Here is a 21,004-nt window from a genome sequence, read left to right as displayed (position 1 = left end):
GTTCCCGGGCAGGAAAACAAAAGGGGGTTTCCGGGCCCCCAGGGCTTTGCCTGTGCTGTTGTGGCTCGGATTGCGGAGCATTCCTCCCTCGGGGGTATTTTTAAAAGGTGTCAGGTGGAAACAGAAGCGATTCCCGAAGTGAGACCGCGCTCCCTCCCTCCCTCCCCCCGCCGTGGCATTGCTCTTTCTCAGCTTGAGAAGCGAGCACGTACTGCAGTGCTGGCAAAAAAACCCCACCGAACTCCCTGGCTGCTGAGTCTGAGTTCACACCTGATTTACATTCCTAAGGCGCCTTTGACTTGACTTCCCCGCCCTGGCTCCTGATGTCCACCAGCGGGAGGTCAGTCAGAACAGAATCAGGTGCAAGACTGCTTCCGAACCAGAGGGAAATCGGTGCAGTCTGATGCTCCCAGGAAGGGACGGTTGCAGCTCCTGATTCATTTCTTGCTCCAGTTTTGCACCGGTGTAACTCCAGCTGAGCCGCTCCTGATTTACACCGCTGCAAAAACCGGAGTGGAATCAGGTCCAAGGCAACTGGGATGTTAATGAGCAAACTGGACCCAGAGCAGGCAGAAAGGCCCTGTACAGATTCCAGATTCTGTCCGCCTGCTCTAAAAGGCTCTTTTCTAAAGCCTTCGTTGACAGCGCTTTGTGACTTCCTCCGCTGGAGCCAATCCCCCTGTCGGTGTCTTTGTGACACCGCTTTGGCCACGGCTGCGTTGTCCGCCCCAGCGGTGTCTTGGTTGCAGGCGCTCATTAAGCGCCCTTTGAAAATGCTGGGACACAACCTTCCCTGCGTTCGCCTTGCGCTGCCGTGGGGATGATGTCTGCAAACAGCTCCAAGGAGTTGAAAGATGATCCTCCTTTTCTAATAAAGCCGCCAGGGCTGCACTCGCTCCCGGGGCTTCTTTTTGTCACCAAAAAAAAATCACTTCCATGTTTTCCCTGCAGCCAACCTGGCCTTTGATCTTCTGAACGTGACTTTGGTCCCATGAACGGGAGGGATTCACGGCAGACCCGACGGCCCCCCGTCCGCGCTAGGGAATTTTCCTGAGCTCTTCCCACGTTTGCTAATTCCGGCCCGTGAGCCCTGGTGTAGACAGGAGGCTGGTCTTTCTAGCCCTTGGAATCCTGCTCAGAGCAGGATTCATCCATGTGGTGTCAAAAACCCGGGAGGCAGCTGCTGGCTCCTAGCCCTGCTGACACTGGCGGAGAACTGGTATAAAGCCCTGGTGCAGACGGGGGCAGGGAGGTCAAACACGGGCCAGGCTGGCCCCAAACCGTTCTGTCATTGCTAGGGTGACCAGACAGCAAGTGTGAACAATTAGGACGGAGATGGGGGGTTATAGGCGCCTATGTAAGAAAAAGCCCCGAATATCGGGACTGTCCCTATAATATCATTCACCCGCCCCCTCCTGACCCACACGCCCTCCCTGGGGCCATTCACGCCTTGCCTCGTTATTCCCACCACCCGACGCGGGGCTGGGAGCCAGGGCAGGGTGGGGAATGTCCGGCTGCCATGTCCGGTGCCTTTCCCCTGGAGGTTTCTATCGTTATGGTGTCTAACCCTGGGGCGTAGGGCCTCAGTGTGCAGACCTCGCAGGGCCGTGGCTTCCATCCAGTGCCGCGCAGGGCTGGGTGCCTCCCGCCTTCCGGCGAGCAAGGGGAGCCAGGGGGCATGTCGCATCTTGCAGGAAGCAGCTGGCAGCACGCGGCCTGTCATTTGCACTAAACAAAGCAGGTTGCAGCCAGCCTCCTCTGGAACCAGGCCGCCGTGGGCACGGCGTCACCTGGCTCTGAGTGGCCAGGCGTGTCTCGGCTCCCGTAGTTCCCGTGCTGGGAACCGTAGTCCTCCCCGGCTGCACATCTGTGTCTGTGTGGCCAACAACCAGGGGCTGCGTTTAGCTGCCCCAATGGCTTCTCCTTCTCCAGCCCATCCTGGCAATTAGCATCTGAGCCATCCTCTTCCCCCACCCTCGGGAGAGTGTCCACACCGCAGGTTGAGAAACCTGCCCCACATTCCCCCCAGCTCCAGCGACCCCTTCACCATCCTAGACTGACTCTCAGCTGCCTGGTTTTCCACCTTCCTCTTTGGCCAGCTGGGAATACGTTCCAGCAGCCTTCGACTGTTAGCAGGAGTAATCTGTGCAGCTGGGCGCTGCGTGTGTTCCCTCCTCCTCTAATTATCCTGTTAAATTGCTTACGTTTATTACTGTTAGTGATCTTGCAAGCCGTTTCTCCTCACCAGGGAGACTTTCCATAAACCCTTAGCTGACAGCGTCTGTTCCTTCCTGCAGCAGATTTCTTTTGCCTGACACATTTCTCTCTGGACCGGCATTTCATGTCCCTTGGAAATCAGCTTTCTCTGAAAGAATCAGCCGTCACTTGTGTGGCTTTGATAGGAGCCGGCAGACAGGAGCAGACCTCAGGTCTCTCAACTCCACGCCTTGTGCAGCACCAGGTGGTTCAGAGGAAGGTGCAAAGATCCCAAAGGGGGAAAGTTTCTTCCTGACACACAATCGTTAGAGATCGGCTTGTGCTCAGGAACAGGGAAGTTGATCACTAGCCCTTTCAATCTCTTGGTTGTGTTTTAATTCTTCTCCTTACAAATCTAGATGTTCTCATTACCCATATAAATGCCTAATCCCTTGTTTGAACCCCGCTAACATTTGGCCCCGATGCTGTCATGTGGCAGTGAGTTCCACAGACCAGCCGAGTGTTGTGCAGAACTATTTCCTTGGCTCTGTGTTGGACGTGCCGCATTTTGGTTGCTTTGAGTGCCCCTTCGTTTTTGTGTTATGAGCCACGGCGGCCAGCAGTACTCATTTACCTCACCTGTCCAATTTATTATTTGGTATATATCATGTCTCCTCTTATTCATCTCGGGTAAGATTTATGTAAAGGATGCTCACCCACCACTGAAATGCAGTCACCTCTGGGGTGGAGCGCAGCAGTTTTTTAAAGGGCTAAGGCCTGCCTTCTTTACACATCAAGAGTTCCCACTGAAGCCAGTGGGAGCTTTGTGTGTGCCCAGAATACGGGCGGAGCTCTAAATAATGGTACAGTATCGTGGAGGCTGCACTGTTGTTGAGGCTGAGTTGGTTTAAAACCCTTTGTGTGGCCCAGTGGGTCCGGCACCAGATTGGGAGCCTGGAGAATGGGGTGTTGTCTGGCTCTGCCACTGACTCAATGTATGTCCTTCAGGAAGTCACTTTCCCCTTTTGTGCCTCAGTTTCTCTACTTGTAATGTGGGGCTAATGACACTGAGTAGAGCTGGGTGGAAGTCAGAGCTTCTGCCATTTTGAAATTTGTTTTCATTCCCACCTGGGACAAAACCAAAACACTGAAAAATTTCCCACCAAATGGAATTTCTGGAAAAAGAATTCATTTCCGGTCATCTGACACATTCAGTTTTGTAAATACCAAATGTTTTGGTTCCGATTATGACATTCTGAAAATTTTTAATGATAATTTATCAAATAAAATTAATTTCTAAATAACAACCAGTTGCAACAATCCATTCGGCTCATCTCGAAACGGCCCTGAAACATTTTGTTTCCATTTTTTTCCAAAATGAAACTGACCTGTTCCCCTGGAAAGTTTTGACTTCAGTGACATGGCATTTTCTGATGGAAAAATGTTCTGTCGGAAAATTTCCAACCAGCTCCAACACTTATCCGTCTCTGAACAGCACTTTGAAACCGACGGATGAAAAATGCTGCCCAGGTGTTAAATTCTGTTCCAGTACCATCCGTTTATAACATCCCCACAGAGTTAAGTGTTGCATACTGGGACTTGTAGTCTCACACCTTTAATAATAATCAGCATCATCAATGACCTTTGCAGTGGAAAATTCTCCTGGAGTTTGGAACAATCCAACCGGTGTTTTCAAGTTGCGCCCTTTTTCAGAATGAGTTTTCCGTCGTTGAGGGTTCTCATTCCCACGTGGTCTGTGCTGTGCTGCTTACAGAACAAATTCTGACCTTCTTTTGCACGTGTGGTTGGTCTTGCAGGGAAAGAATGTTTGGCCTTGATTAAATAAATCTGGTTTTCAAGGAACAGTTGGTTTTTTTAAAAATACCTCACGTGCTGCTCGTGCCTAGTCTGTGATAATTTAACAGGGCGCTGTGGTGCAAAGCTTGTACTGGACTATCTGTGGTGTCCTATACTTCTGGACTGGCTCTGGTTTTTGCCAGTGGAGATATTTGACTTTATGCTCTGGAGATGGATGAAGAGAGTTGGGGACATGGCAAAGTTTCAGACCTAACAGATGTGGATTTGTTTTAGCACACGATGCTAGCCCCTTTAAGGAACTGGTGCCCTTTTGAGGAGAGCATTATCCAAGACCGTTTCTCCAGATGTAATGCCCCTCCTTGCCTTGTGTAGCATTGTAAACCTGATGATCTAACACAAACTCGAGCAGATGAGGCATCATTCCATCCTGGGGCAAAAAGATTACCGCCTTCATAGTAGGTTGCAATTGACGAAGCAGTTGGTCGCAAGGTAGCAGTGACTGTGAAAAGGGTTTAGAGGACATGGTGGATACATATAGGTGGGATTATGTTTTCCAGTGTGAATTATTTTGCATTTATCTGCCAGTTTGTTACCCAGTCACCCAGTTTTGTGAGATCCCTTTGTAACTCTTTGTAGTCCGCTTTGGATTTAACAATCTTGAGTAATTTTTTATCATCTGCAAACCTCGCCTCCTCACTGTTTACCCCTTTTCCCAGATCATGTATGAATATGTTGAACAGCACTGGTCCCAGTACAGATCCCTGGGGGACACCACTATTTACTTCTCTCCTTTGTGAAAACTGACCATTTATTCCAAACCTTTGTTTCCTGTCTTTTAAGCAGTTATTAATCCAGGAGAGGACTTTTCCTCTTATCCCAGGACGAGCTGTTTAGAGAGGCTCAGGGGGGTAGTATAAATGGGATACACCAGGTTAAACCAAGATTGGGACCAGCCAGTGTAGAAAAGGCTTTAACTTTGCTCTGACAACCTGGTCTCTAAAATCCCTGATCATCCAGCCATTAGCACAGCGAATGCAGGAGGAGGAAACATTGAGAAAGAAGGCTATGTGGGTTAAGAACACAGCTTGGCTTAGAGAGGAAGTGAAAGCAGCTATAAAATATATATAACAAATGCAAAGAATATGAATTAGAAGCTAGGAACTGCAGAAAATTGATCAGGGAAGGAAAAGGACACAAGAAAAAACTAATGGCCACCAGAGTTAAGGACAAGGAGGGTTTTTTAATGTACATTAGGAATAAAAGAAATCCTAACAATGGTATTAGTCCGTGACTAGAAGGAAATGGAAGAATTGTCAATAATAATGCAGAAGGAACTGTTCACTAAATGTTTCTGTCCTGTATTTGGGGGAAAAGTCAGATGATGTTTCCTTATCATATGGTGATGAAATATTTTCCATTACAACAGTAATTCAGGAGGATGTTAAAAGGCAGCTATTGAAGTTAGACATCTTTTAATCAGCAGCTCCAGACAACTTACGCTGGAGAGTTTTAAAAGAGCTGGAGGTCTCTGGACAGTCAGTGTGGATTTTCAATCCATCTTGGAGCACCATGGAAGTTCCAGAAGACAGCTAAGGTTGTGCTAATGTTTTTAAAAAAGAAGTGGGATGACCCGGCTTCTCTCACCAATCCTGGGCGAAATGCTGGAGTGGCTGATACAGGACTCAGTTAATAAAGAATTAGAAGAGGATAATATAATTAATATCAATCGACATGGATTTATAGAAAATAGATCTTGGCAAACCAACTTGGTACCTTTTTTTGTCGAGATTATGAGATTGGTTGATCAAGAAAGTAGTGCTGATGTAAGATACTTAGACTTCATGTCAGGCATTTGACGGGGTACCACAGGACATTTTGATTAAGAAGCTAGAACAACACACAATCAACCCAGCACATATTAAGTGGATTAAACGGTGGCTAACGGATAGGTCTCCAAATGTAACTGTAAACTGGGAATCATCATCGAATGGGTGTGTTTCTAGCGAGATCCCACCGGGATCGGTCCTTGGCCCTAGGCTATTGAAAATTTTTATCAGTGACCTGGAAGAAAACATAAGATCATCACTGATAAAATTTGCAGAGGACCCAAAGAGCAGGGGGATGGTAAATAATGAAGTGGGCAGGCCACCGATGCAGAGCCGTGGGGCAAACTGGGGGCAAGCAAACCACGTGTGTTTTAATACGGCCAAATGTAAAGTCATGCATCCTGGACCAAAGGAATGTCACGGCACTCACAGGTTGGGGGACTCCTGCCTGGGAAGCAGCGACTCTGACACAGATTTGGGGTTAATTGGGGGTGGATAATCAGCTGAATCCCGCTGCGGGCCTGTGGCCAAGCGAGTCAATGCCATCCTGGGATGAACAGAAGGGGAATATCGAGCAGGAGTAGAGAGGTTATTGTAAGAGGGCAGCCCCTTTCAGAGTCCCGAGGCCAGCTCTGTTCACTTAGCCCCGGCTATGCCATAAATAGCTGATGGGACCAGGTGCTAGCATGGTGAACATCTGGGCCAGCCTCCTAACAAAGCTTGAGAGAGCCCGGCTGGGAGGAGGAAGCTGTGGCAGAGGCTACGGAGAACGGGCAGCTCCTGCGGGAAGAGGGAACGGCAGAGCTGCGGAGGGTCTGGAAGAGGCAGGGAGATCCAGAAAAGCTGCCCGAGTCCCTGGAGGGGAAGCAGCAGGGAAGCGTGTTAGGATGGAAAGAGCCTTCCAGGAGAAAGTCCTGAGGCTCAGCCAAAGGGGCAAAGGGCTGTGGAGGCCCACAGGGACCGGGGTGAACTCCAGGGCGCAGTAAGCCACGAAAGCATCCAGGGACGCTAGCCAGCTCTCACTGAAGGAGCCAGGAAGGCCTTAAAGGTAGCCCAGAAGGGGGCTGAGAACTGAGCCCACAAAATATCCAAGGGGGGCAGAAGGACCATTTGTTTGCACACTCGGTTGGATTGTTGCGTTGGACGTTTTGTTACCCGGTGAGTTTGAAAAGTGAGCTGGCCGCAGGGCCGGGCCATGGGAGAGGCAGAACGCTGCAGAACTAGATCCTCTGACAACAGGGGCCGCTGCGGTCGGAGGACCCCTCCGAGGCCGCCTCCTGCTGCCAGGGGGGCACTTCGGCGGCGTGTGTGCCACGTAACAGTCACATGAACCCTGCACGTGGCACTGGTGTGACCACCGCTGGAATCGGGTGTCCAGATCTGGTGGCCACAAACCAAGAAGGAAGTTGGTCAATTGGAGAGGGGTCAGAGAATGATTAAAGGATGAGAAAACCTGCCTCCAAGTGATAGATGCAAGGAGCTCCATCTGTTTGGCTGAGTACAGAGAAGGTTAAGGGGTGACCTGATCACAGTCCGTCAGTACCTGAATGGGGAAGAAATACTGAACGATGGACTCTTCAATCTAGTTCAGACAGGGCTAGTGTGATCCAATGGCTGGAGGTTGAAGCTGGGTAGGTTTAGACTGGAAGCAAAGTGCGAATTTTGCACAGGGTGGGTAAGTAACTAGTGAAACAATTTCCCCAGGGCCGTGGCGGATTCTCCATCACTGATCATTTTTAAATCAAGATGGGATGTTTTTTGCTAAAAGGTCTGCTGTCGTTCCCACAGGAATTAATTCAGGGACGGTCTCTAGCCTGTGTCATGCGGGAGGTTAGATCAGATGATCACCGTGAGCCCTTCCAGCTGTGGAATCTAGGGATCTCTGAAAATGGTGCAATTTACACCCAGAAAAGTAGCCGCCTGCTGGGTCCCGGGGCCTTGCCAGGAACTGGCTCAGCCCCACGTCAGGTTTGCAGGATGAGAGTGGCGCCTCCCCACAGCACAGAAGGAAACAGCTTAAGAGTAGCGCTCTTAAATACACCCCGGCACCGGGGAACTTGGGCTCTGCATTCGGGCAAGCGTCACCCGCAGAGATGAACTGGATGGATGCCGTGTTCGTTTTCAGCCTTAACGTCCCAGAGTCCATCAGCGGAGTCGCACCACGACTTCACTTGGCCGCAGAAGCACGCATCAACTGTCCCATTCATCTCAAACCCTGCGAGCTCTGAGCCCTCGCAGCAAAATACCTGCTCAAAGGTGTTTGCTATTTCACTGCTGATCATTTCTGCAGCTGGAGCTTGTTAACATGCCAGTGCTCCGTCTCTTCCCTGATCCAGCCGCTGCTCAAAACAAATGTCTCGTGGCTAGATCCCCTCTGCTCAGAGGGGGTGCTTCAATTAACTGCCTGGGGCCAGATCCCCGGCGGGCGCAAACTGACTTCCCTAGAGAACCGTTGATTTCTGGGAGCCGAGGATCTGGCCTGCAAGTCCAGGAAAGTTTAATAGAGCTGAAGTGATCAAATGCCGTCTCCCAAGCGCTGGCTGTTCTGCTGACACCTGATTTCCCCACTAACGCTCTCCCGCGCACGCCTGGGTATCGTCTCCATGAGCCGCTTTATGTGTGTACACGGCATGGGCCTTATTCGGATCTCAGACTGGTTTTAGGCAGGTGGTAACAGCACTGACCGGTCCCTGCTGAGTCAGGTGCACGGGATTTGGAGCATGGCGCTGGGGTACCATCACTTGTTCACACGCCTCTGCCGTTGCCCAGCTTCAGTCGCATCTCTGGCCATGCCGCACTTGGTCCGTTCAGCCACCCAGCTGACTGAGCTGCAGGGCAGGGAGCGAAGTTGAGCCCGGCATTCGAGGCTCTGAGCCTCTGGTGCGTCGCAGCCCCATAAAACGTCAGTGCACTGTACAGAATGTACGGTATTCTCGGTATCCCAGCCCTTGGCATCGTCACTTCTGGCTGCTGGAAATGACCCCGAGCAAAATCCCGGCTTTCCCGCAGGGCCACGCTTATCTCTGTTATCATGTCCTAATCTGCTTCTTCGGTGGCCCTGGCGAGCCATAGAATAGCTTCAAAGGGCCACCCTCTACCCCCGCTTGTGTTCGCGCCCAGCCCTGCGTGAACTGCCAGTTAAAGCCGAGACGTTGATTTTCGAAGCAGCAGCCACTGGTCCTGTGACAATGGCTCTGTCCCAACGGCTTTGTTTTCTGCCGCCCCACAGGGGTCCTGGAAGGTGAGCCCTTCGGGCTGACGGATTCCAGCCCACGCTCAAGTGACGGGTGCTCGGATTTCCTCAGTTGGACTGGGGCAGAGGGCAGATTTGCTTGGTGTTTTCCAGCCAATCAGAGGAGGGCTGTTGATCTAAAAGGCAGTGTTACCTAGTGATCAGAGCAGGAGCGCTGGGATGATTTAGTTGGGGTTGGTCCTGCTTTGAGCAGGGGGTTGGACTAGACACCTCCTGAGGTCCCTGCCAACCCTCATCTTCTATGATTCTATTATTCAGGATTCTGGGATTCTATTCCTACATTTCTGTGCCTCAGTTTCCCCATCCATAAAAGGTGGATAATGACAGAGGCCCCAGTATTTGGGTAACTGCCATGAGCCAGACCAGAGTGGCTGAGGGTGAGCAATGGGCTCCGTTTGGAAAGCTCTTTGAATGGGGAAAAGGGAGCAAGACAATGAAAGTCGGGGCTCTTTGCCGTGTTTTAAAAGGTGCCCAGAGCCCAGTGGATTATTCGGACACTCCTAATCTGCCTGTGGCTCACCTCCCAGCTGTGCCTCTCCCCATCTCAAAACTGAGGCTTTGCCCTCGCTCACCGGAAGCGCTTCCAAATCAGCTTCATGTGAAGTTTCTAGGGCAGGTCGCTTGTGGGATAAGCCGTGGCCTTCCCGCCTTAGATGAATTTTAAAACGAAGATTGACCCTGGTCTCTCGGGAGCCCTGTATCTGAACTCGACTCTGCCAGGATTGCTTTGAATCTGGGCACAACATGCTCCAGCGGCAGCAAATGGCTTTGCTCCGGCCATTCACAAGTGGACTGACAATGGAAACGAAGGACCTGAGCCGTCGCTGCGTCACAGCAATTTTAACATCACCATGACAGCCCTGAAATCAGTGACAGACACCAGCTTGCAACTGGACTCAGGCAGGGGGGGATTCTCGCCCCAGTTCTTGAGCTTCAGCCTGGAAATGGGCTTGGGAAAGTTCGCATGCTTGCCAAACCCAGGGGTTCAAAAATCAGGAGTCAAACCCTCCTTTCCCTCCCCCGCCCCCCAAAACAACCCTCATGAGATGGGCTTAAAAATCATCCTGCTAAAAATAACACATGACAGGCCCCCTTCAGTGATCTCCTGGGATTGTATGTCTCAGGACTCATACTCTCAGGCTTTTCTCAGCTGCCCTCGGGGTCAGCAGGCCTTCTTTCGAAACGAAAGCTGAGATTTTTCACATGTTCACGGGTCCAGGAGCTGGGACTTTAAGGAGAACAGCAAAGACTGTGTGAGATGTGCGACAACCCTGCGAGCGCTGGCAGCTGAGTTACCGCCTGATTTCCCCCCTGGCTTCGCCAACACCAGTGATCTCGGGATAGCTGGCAGTCAGTGGAACAGGGTGTTTTGCTGGCAGTTATAGGAAGCGGGAACCTCTTCCTTCAGATGCTTATTATTCAAAGCAGCTGGTGCTTTTTCAAACAGGCAGGCTGCTTTCTGTCCAGCGAAAGGTTTGTTTTAAATGGATTTATTACACTGAACTTTGCTCTGTTATTAAGGGACATGTGATTGCCTGCCATGGCTCCAGCTGGGCGTGAAATCGGACCGGTGCACACTGCAGCCAATCGACAGGAATTTGATTGATGTGTTTGCTGTGTTACATGCACTTCTTGAGATGGCTGAGCTGCTTGCAGTGGTTTTTGCTGGGCACGGCAACGACAGACTTCTGGGGGAAAAGATGGGGGTGGGGGGTAAATGGGTAGCAGAAGGTGACAATGGGGCGGGTGTATCTTTAGTAACCTGACTGCTTTGCACGCTCGCAGGCGAAGGGATTCGCATGGACAGCATTTAGCTGCCTTTACACCTGGTGGAAGGGGGACCGCGTTAGCCTTTCGGGCGTAATTAGCGTCAGACCGGATTCTGATCTCCTTTAGTCTGGTTTCAATCCGGAGCAACCTTGTGAAAGTCAACGGCACTGGGCAAGCCATTTGTGGGCACTGCTGAGCGTCCCTGCATGGAAGAGGAAGAATGGCCAAGCAGTTAGAGCATGAGGCGGGGCGAAGGGAGACCTGGATTGGGGAGATCCCAGCTCTGCCTCAGACTCCCTGTGTGAACGTGGGCAAGTCACTTAGCCGCTCTGTGCCTCAGTTTCCCATCTGTGCAATGGCACTGCCCTGCCTCCCCAGGGGGTTGTGAGGGCTCAGACACTACTGTAGTGGGGACAGATTTCTACGGAAGGTGCAGAAGGGTACCCTGCCAGCCATGGGATGAACGGCTGACCACTCTGCAACCCCTTGCCGAGGTAAGTCTAAGGTAGAGCCCAGGTTGGTTATTCTCTCCCAACTTGCAGTGACGGAGAGGGGGGTTTCCTGCCAGCCCTGTTGAATAAACATCTCTGAACATAAGCACATAAGAACAGACAGACTGGGTCAGATCAATGACCTGTTAGCCCACCAGCCTGTCTTCCGACAGTGGCCAGTACCAGGTGCTTCAGAGGGAATGAACACAACATGTTATCATCAAGTGATCCATCCCGTCTGCCATTCCCATATTCTGGCTAACAGCAATCCCTGCCCGTCTGGCGAATAGCCATTGATGGACCTGTCCTCCATGAACTGATCTAGTTCTTTTTTGAACCCTGTTATAGTCTTGGCCACAACATCCTCTGGCAAGGAGTTCCACAGGTTGACTGTGCATCGTGTGAAGAAATACCTTCCTTTTGTTCGTTTTAAACCTGCTGCCTATTAATTTCATTGGATGACCCCTAGTTTTTGTGTTATATGAAGGAGTAAATAACACTTCCTTATTCACTTTCTCCACACCGGTCATGATTTTGTAGACCTCTATCATCTCCCCTCTTCATCGTCTCTTTTCCAAGATGAAAACTCCCAGTCTTTTGAATTCCTCATGTGGAAGCTGTTCCGTACCCCTAATCATTTTTGTTGCCCTTCTCTGCACCTTTTCCAGTTCCAATATATCTTTTCTGAGATGAAGCGACCAGATCTGCATACAGTATTCAAGATGTGGGCGTAGCATGAATTTATAAAGAGGCAATGTGATATTTTCTTTCTTATTATCTATCCCTTTCCTAATGACTCCCAGCATTCGGTTAGCTTTTTTGACTGCCGCTGCACACTGAGTGGATGTTTTCAGAGAACTATCTACAATGACTCCAAGATCTCCTTCTTGAGTGGGAACAGCTAATTTAGACCCCATTGTTTTATATGTACAGTTGGGATTATGTTTTCCAATGTGCATTACTTTGCATTTATCAACACTGAATTTCATCTGTCATTTTGTGACCCAGTCACCCAATTCTGTGAGACCCCGTAGTAACTCCTTGCAGTCTGCTTTGTACTTAATTCTGGGTCGTTTTGTATCATCTGCCACCTCACTGTTTACCCCTTTTACCACTGAATGCGGTTCCCCCGTCTTCTCTGCAGCACCGAGGCAGGATGGACCTATGTCACAGCAGACTTTGTCCCCGCTCCATCACCTCCCGGCTCTGGTTCGCCACAGGCGCTAGGGTGCGATGGAGCTGGGATCCTCCCCCCTGGACCGGATCTAGGAGGTTCTTGTCCCCTCCTCTCCTGAAAGCACAGAGGCAGCCGAGCCCCTATCCCTTCCGGGCAGGGAGCTGCCTGTGGGCGTCGAGCTGGGCGGACTCCGGCAGATGTTGCAGGGCTGAGTGCTTAGGGACCGATTTGCTTTGCTGAAAACGGTCCCAGGAACCCACACATGGGGGGAAATCCTCCCCAGCCAGCTACTAACCAGGAAGGGTGAGGGAGGCAGTTCCGCCGTGGGTGGGTTGTTTGAGAATTCCTCTGAAGCAGCTGGTGCTGGTCCACATCCGAGACAGGCCCCTGGGCTCCACGCTCCCCTGCTCCGATCCCGCCTGGCAGCTCCTTGTGGCAGGAGCAAGCAGCGGATACTAATGGCCCCATCGGGTCGTGTCCTTCCCCACCCAGTGGGTTCCTTCCTGCCTTAGTTCTTGCTTGCGAGGGGCCCGGGCTGCCCCTTCAGGCTAATCCTGCTCTATGGTGTGGCGGCACCTTGGCTAGTGACAAAGCTCAGGGCCGGGCTCCCACGTCTCCAGGAGACGTGCAGGGACGTGGTGCGTACCCACGAAAGGTGCATGGGATTACCTGCAGGCACGTGTAGGCTTGCACTCGAGGGCATCATCTGCCGTTACCTGAACCCAGCACTGGGCAGGCCCCACGTCCGGGCATCCTCACGTGGGGGCGGGTGATCGGGCGTTTCCAGGTGAGTGCACACCGGAATGGCCAGCCCCTTGCACATAGCACCCGCCACAGACTCGCTGTGACTGGCTCCGAGCTGACGCTGGGACCGGGTGACCAGCCTGTCCGCACTGGGCCCGCAGCCCCGGGGGCGCCTGGGACCGAGCCCTGGCTGCCAGCTCCGAGAAGGGGGTTAAGGCCTTTCTGCGTCAGCTGGGTGCCCCCACCCCCTTTCCATGCTCTGCCCCCCTTTTGTCACTCCCCAAAATGGCCAGTGCAACTCACACCCAGCTCCCCCCATTCACCCCCACCCCAGGTGCCTCTCCTGCCCCACCCCTTCTGCACGGGTCAGGCAGAGACAGGGGTGTCCCCTGACTCCTTGCGCTGGGTGGAAGTAACCAGGTCCCTGCCCCGAGGCGCTTGCAGTCAGACATGTTGGTGCCCCGGGGGAGGCGCAGAGACTTGGAAATCAGCCGTTGTGCGGCTCTCAGCCTTCCCAGGACCCAGCTGTGGGTCACTTGCTGACCTTACTGGCCATTAGAGCTTCGGGGGAAGCCGGGCCCGGCTCTTTCTCTGTACCGACGTTCTGGAGCTGCGTTCCCCGGCTTATTTGGAGGCCAGGAAGACACAGGCCCTGTGAGAATGGGCGTGGGTGGAAACCCGGCTTGTGGCCCTGGAAGAAGCAGACTGGGCTGACCCCGAGTCCCTGCGAGCTGGCTTGGCTGAGTAACCTCTGCGGCTCTCTGGAAGGGAATGAGGGTGCAGCCGTCCGCTCTGCACCACTCCAGTGTTTATCATTCCAGGCCTGCTATTTGAGCCGGGCTGCATGCCTGGATCCCAGCGCCTCGCTGGACGAGCGTCATCCGTCCTTCGTACCCCCGGCCTTGGGGTCGTCTCCAGCGACAGCCACGCCTGCCTCTTTCCCTATCGCTTCCAAGCCAGCTCCCGAAGCGTCTCCACATGCATCCGATGCCCCCCCTTGGGGCAGATCCTCAGCGGCAGCTGCCCTGATTTATCCCTGCCAGGGACCCGGCCCGTGATCCTAGGAGGCTGCGGCTCGGAGCTTTCGGTTCCGGCCTGTCATTAAGGGCTGGCTTGTAAAGCGCTCGGCAATATTCCCGTCGCAGCCCGCGAATGGCGCCCGGCTGGGGTGCATCCTTTCAGGCCTGGATCCGCCCCCCACCTCTCACCCGCAGAGGAGTTGCAGGGCTGATGTGGGGAGCTGCCAGGCTGAATGTCCTTAACGGGCTTTGGGCTTCGGAGCTGGAAGGGGCAAGGTGAGTGCCAAGGGCTAATTGTGGAGGTGGATCCCAGAGGGGCTAACCGGGGGCAAGGCGAGGAACGGGGCAAAGGGTGTTTTCAGGCAGCCTTCCCACCCGCTGAGACGTGCGAGGCCGCATCACTTAGGACGTATAAAGGCAGCCTGGTCTACGCCCTGGAGACCCGAGATCCTGTGCAGGCCCCGGGACGAGATGGGACCCGACAGGACAGACCCGTCTGTTTGTTCCGATGCTCCCAGCAGGCTGGGCCGAGGTGCATGCACAAGGCTCGGTCCCAGAGAGGCGTGAGAAACGCAGGCAGGCAGAGATCCCAGCCAAACACAGGTCCCTTTATCTACTCTTGTACGTATCCGGCCTGATTCCTTGCTGGGTTCTCAGTGACGTCTGCCTGTGACAAATGATCCTTCGCAAACAGCCATGAGGCAGCCGAGCTGGGCCTGGGACGGCGGGCGGCCCTGATTGATTTGCCTGGCCTCCACCGGGCTGGGAGTTTCCGGAGGGCAGAAACAGCTTTGCCTTGTGGAGGGAGGGAAGGGTCTGAACCAGCCCCCAGCCCAGCTCGGGTAATAATCCCCCGACTTCAGCTCTAAACCTGGAGCTGTGTTTCCCACCTGGGTGTCTGCCCCTCTTCGAGATCTCCCTGAGCAGGGATTGTCAGGACCTTTGAAATCAAGCCCTCGACCAGAACAGCAATCGTCCTCTTTCCCGGCCCCCGCCCTCCACCCTCTGCACCCCGCAGCAAACGTGTCCTGACACCAGCTGCTCCCTGGAGCAGCAGAGCAGAAAGGCGGTGCCAGGCTAAGGGAGCTGTGACAGCTGGAGGGGTTTTTACTGAGTTAAAGATGAAAACGACTAATACACTTGGCTGTGCCATTCATCTGCTTTACCCTGCTCCTGCATTCTTCATCTGCCACCGACTTTCATATCGCCAGCCCGGAGCGGCGCTGGAGAAACTGTAGGGGGAGAAAGCCGCTGCGTGTCGGTAGCTTTATAAGGGGTAACTGGGCCTGCAGCCCGCGATGGTGGTGTGAAAGTGGAGGCTGGCTGCTTCAGCTAAAATGTTCTGCAGTGAAAGAGGAAACACTTGTGGCATTTAACACGATATCATTAGGTTTCAGAGTCAACGCCCTCCTGTGATGAACAAGGCAGTTCACACCTTTCAGAGCTACTGTTTCAGGCTGGCGGCAGACTCAGCCATTTACATTTGTCGCGCGGCTTTTAGGCTATTCTTCACGCTCGTAGGGGCTGAAAACAACGTGTATAGTTTTTAAACGGACGCTCAGACGCTGGAGCCTGTTTCTGCGGCTAAGTTCATAGAAAGTGACGTGTGGCCTGCACAGAGTTCTGGGCTCAGCCGTTAGTCACGGGAGAAGCCCTGAACCAGTGCTGGAGGTGCTGTTTTCAGGTCATCTGTGAGACCGGAGGGCTGATTTCCTGCAATCTTCCTTGCCAGAGGGCTCTTCACTTCCAGAACTATCGCGGGGCGAGACAGTGCTGTGCACTGTTAAACAGAGGCCCTGCTCACCCCAGAGGTGGCTGCATATCAGAGGCAGGTGAGGTGAGCCTTATGTTTCCCTGTGTACAGGGTCCACCAAGTGCTGTGGGCTCCTTCGTGATGAAAGGAGCTGTAGAAACGTTCACCATTATGATTTACACAGAGAGGCTTCGTCTGAGATCGGGGTCCTGTTGTGCTAGGTGCTGTACAGACACACAATCCCTGCAATCTAGAGACAAAGGAAGTCTTATGATCTCCATGTTACAGCAGGGGATCTGAGGCACCAAGAGATGAAGTGACTTGCCCTGTGGTTATGCTCTGAGTCTGTGACCGAGGAGGGATGAGTGCTCGGCGATCCTGAGGTCCGGCCCAGCCCACTAACTGTACGGCCAGTCTCCCTGTTTGCTGTTGGTGAGCTGCGTATTAAACAATAACACCACAGGATCTCAAGCAGTGCAATGCCACCCTTGCTGGCGCTCTGCCTGCAGCTTTGCAAATGTGCACCCGAATGCAGACTGGATCATGCACACGCATGCTGGAACGCACCTGGGTGCAGCCTGAAACATGCAGACGCATGCCAGAATGCACACGGATGCAAACAGTACCGTGCACATGCATGCTGGAATTCACACAACTGCAGACTGAATTGTGCAGACGCATGCCAGAATGCACATGGATGCAGACAGGACCATGCACACACATGCTGGAACACACACGGATGCAGACAGCACCGTGCATGCACATGCTGGAACGCACACGGATACAGACAGGACCGTGCACACACATGCTGGAACACACACAGATGCAGACAGGACCGTGCACACACATGCTGGAACGCACACGGATGCAGACAGCACCATGCATGCACATGCTGGAACGCACATGGATGCAGACAGGACTGTGCACACACATGCCAGAACGCACACGGATGCAGACAGGACCGTGCACACACATGCTGGAACACACACAGACAGGACTGTGCACACGCATGCCAGAACGCACACGGATGCAGACAGGACCGTGCACACACATGCTGGAATGCACACGGATGCAGACTGGACCGTGCACACACTTGCCAGAAGAGTCCCGCATGCACGCTGGGGCCGGGATGCTCCCTCAGGCTGAGCTGACGCTGCTAGGTGGGAGCAGAGCGACCTGCCCGCCTTGCTCTCCGCACTGCCCCACGCATGCTTTGCCTCCTTGTCTCACTGTGCTGAGTCCCATCTCCCACAGAATCCACCACACCCCCCGGTAACAGGGAGCCCCCGCAGGGGGCGGCGGCACTTAGCGGCAATGGAGGCTGTTGCTCTGAGAAAGGGGCGGATGGGTGGGGGTGCAGGTCAGGAGTGAGGAGCATCAGCGGAGCAGGGGCCAAGGGTAGATGGAGAACAGTGGGGCGGGGGGGCTGAAGGTTGGGGTAAGGTTCAGCGGCAGAGCTGTATGTGGGGAGCCCAGGGCTGGGATAGCAGGGGCTGTGGGTCGGGATTGAGGGGCATCGGCAGAGGTGACGGCAGGTCGGCAGGGGATTGCATACCGGATCCAAGCCTGTATCCCACCCTGAGACTCCAAATGCCCCAGTGGCTTTTATTCATTGCACTGGCCATTGCTAGAGGCTGCCCCCAGCTCTGAGCCCCCCCACAGGGCCACCACCATGGGCGGGATTAGTGTAAATCCCGGTGTGGAGCCTTTGGGATCGGTCCCTGCTAAAGTCCCTCCATAGGCCTGGCCAGGAACAGGTAGGGGACGCGACAGTCTGAGATGCAGACGTGGGTCATCATGGCGTGGACCAGAGGAGCAGCCAGCCTAGCACAGACCCCTTTGTCCCCCCGCTCTCCCTCACTGGCCAAAGGAAAGGGACAGGCCAGTGGTGCTGCCAGCATATGGGCCAGCCTAGGGCAAGATTTCTAAGCATAAGCAAGAGATCTCCAAGCTGCGTGGCTCGAGTTAGCGCAAGAGGATATAGAACGCTGGCAGATCACTGCACTGTCCTTTGGAAACCTCAGACCATAACTCATTTGTGTGTGTGTTTACCTGCTTTCACCTTGTAACGCCCTCTGTTGCTTTTTCTTAGTTCATAAATCTTTAGTTAGTTTATTACAGGATTGGCTACAAGCCTTGTCTTTGCTGTGTGATCTAGGGTGCAATTGACCAGTCACGTATCCCAGGTCAATATGTGGGATTCAGGAGGTAGCCTGAATATTGCTGTGATCGTTGGCGTAAGAGGCCGTCCAGCACAAAGGCAGGCTTGCCTCGGTGGCAGGGTAGACCGGCGTGCCCAGGGAGACTGTTCTGGGACTCCAGGCCGAGGCTGTTACAGTGCTCGAGGAGTTCACACCTGGTTGGTGAAATCTAAGTCAAGAACTCGCAGCCGGTTTGGGGTCCGTGCCCTGGTTCTGGTCAGTCTGCCCGGAGGTGGGCACTCACGGCTGTGAGCCAGCTTGACACCATCACATTTATCAACATCCTTCTTGAACTGGGGGCACCAGAACTGGCCCCAGCATTCCAGCAGCTGTTGCACCAGTGCCACACACAGAGGTAAAATAACCTCGCTGCTCCTGCTGGAGATTCCTCTCTTTATGCATCCTGGGGTCGCATTAGCTCTCCTGGCCGCATAGCCACACAGGGAGCTGATGTTCTGCCGATTACCCGCCGCCATCCCCCATCTTTTTCAGCGTTTACCAGGGGATCGCGGCCTGGAAAAGCATGAGAGCTGCACCATCCCCAGTGGACGCGCGGGAGGTACTGTGGGGCTGCCAGAATGCAGGTGCCCATGCTGGGATCAGGCCAGGACACCAAGCCTATCACCTCTGCTCTTGTGAAATGAGCCACGGGATTTTTAATGACCCGAGCTGTGGTTTCCATCCCCTCTGGAAGGCCTGGACCACAGTCACCGTCTGCTACCAAGGGTTTCTGTCTGTCTCAGGTATGCACATGGCCACTTCACTGGAGTGTCTGAGCACCTCACAATCTTTACTGTATTTACTCTCAAAACTCCACTGTGAGGCAGGTCCAGGTTATGATCCCCACTGTACAGAGGGGAAACTGAGGCACAGAGAGGCTAAGTGACTTCCCAAGGTCACACGGGAGGCTTGTCGCAGAGCCGGGACTTGAACTCGTCTCTGGCTAGCATCCTGGCAGCAAGGCCACCCGTCCTTTCATGGGCTGAGGAGGCAGCGTTGACTGTGGGGAGCTCGGATGATTCGGTGTGTGGGGCTGCCCGGCTCGCGTGGGGTCCCTCGTGGTTAATGTGACCAGAGCCAGCTTGACACACGGTGTCCAAGCCAATCTCGAACCAACAGGGCTTAGGAAGGACCTTTCCCCGTGGGTGCGATTGACGTGGAGCTGACTCCTGTACTGTTGGGGTGTTTATATTAGGTTAAATAATCAGGGCCATTGGGGAACAATGAGCCCTGCCTGGTGAACACTTAAGGGCCGTTACGGGACAACGGCAGAGCCATCGGTTCTGAGGAGTCTGGCCAGAACGCCTGCGGAGCTGACCCAATTGGTCTGGACCAGCAGGGCTGGAACCTGGGAACGGAGAGGGACAAAGGACCTCTGGCTGGATGGAGAGAGACCCTTTCCTTCCACAGGGGAGGTGTCAGGAGCAAGGACTTTCCACGGCACCTGGCCCGTCTCTGGGCCGCCTGTGAGCACAGCAGGGCCGCCTGGTGGAGCGCTCCGCCTGACTGGCAGGATGTCAGCCCGTCCGCTCGGAAACCCGATGGCAGCCCCTGAGCTCTGTCTGTTCACGTCTGCAGCTGTGATCGCTCCCGTGCCTGCTCTACTCCTGCCCTGCTCCCCTACTGCCTTCCTACCTCCAACTGTCACCCTCGGCTCCGGCGTCTGACTCCCGCTCCCACCATTAGGCAAGACTGCCCACGGCCCGGTCCGTGACTGGAGGCAGTTGCTGGGGAGCTCTGCAGGCTGACACGGGCACTCTGCGGGGTGTCTCTCTGGGGAAGTGACGCTTGCCTAGGCTGGTGATGGCGAGAGACGAGCTCAGATAGACGTGGGCAGACTGTTTGTGGTTCTCAAATCCTTTTCTCCGCATGCCTTCTTCCGGCCGCTGAAATAAACAGCGCCGTGGTTTAAGCCGGCTGCTTGGTCGCTCCGCTGGGCACAGGTTCCCGAAGGGGAGAACGGCAGGTGCCGATCCCCGTCTGCCCAGTTGAGCCACACGGCACTGAGAGTGGAAGAGACAGGATAGCGGCTCCGCCAGACCCAGGGCCATGGCAAATGGTTCCTTGCACTGGGCACCGTCAGAGGCAGGCGTCTGAAGGTCCTGGAGCCCTGCTCTGGTCCAGGCTAATGATCTCCTGGCTTCCTGCCACATCTGTGGGTGGCAGCCGCTACCGAGAATCCTGGCCCACGTCAGGCGTGCATGGGCCCAGGGAGCGTCCCATTGGTTCTACGCTGATGCTATGGCAGGTTGGGATGGTGCCTCAGGGCGGGGATTGGCTGGTACCGTTGCTGCACAAGTAGCTGTGGCTTTGTGGAGAAGGCCTCTCTTTCCCTGGCCAGCCCCGTCTAAGTCTGTGGAGTGGCTGCAGAGTGGTCCCGGTCCTCTGCCCCAATGCAGCGTCCTCAGCCAAGCATTCCAGAGCAGCTTAGGGACATTCGAGCCACACAAACCTCTTAAGAGGGTCGTGCTACAAATGGGGGAAACTGAGGCACGGGGCAGCAAAGTGACTTGCCCAAGGTCACCACCAGATCAGTGTCAGAGCTGTGGGTAGAACTCAGGTTTTAGGAAGCCTAGTCCCTTGCTCTAACCACTGCGCTATGCTACCACCGTATAGTTCCCAGCAGGTGGCTTGTAGATCTCACTGAAGAAAGGGAGGGTAGGAGCTAAAATGGGTCCCCAGGAGGAAAGGTGGCCTCCCGAAATCTTTCGCTCTGTATCTGCAAGGTGAGGGGCAAAGCTGAGCGGCTTCAGACT

At 54.0% G+C, this 21,004-nt stretch overlaps 1 protein-coding gene across 1 annotated transcript in view; it reads left to right on the top strand.

Moving 5' to 3' along the window:
• Positions 1-21,004, top strand: part of KCNK3 (potassium two pore domain channel subfamily K member 3) — a 64,402-nt gene that overhangs the window by 986 nt on the left and 42,412 nt on the right. The gene's annotated exons all lie outside the window — the stretch shown is intronic.

Source organism: Emydura macquarii, unplaced genomic scaffold (assembly GCF_026122565.2).
Source record: "Emydura macquarii macquarii isolate MOO-44397 ecotype Brisbane River unplaced genomic scaffold, CSIRO-AGI_Emac_v2 contig_3372, whole genome shotgun sequence".
Taxonomy (NCBI): Eukaryota; Metazoa; Chordata; order Testudines; family Chelidae; genus Emydura; species Emydura macquarii.
This window is presented reverse-complemented; position numbering and strand designations above follow the sequence as displayed.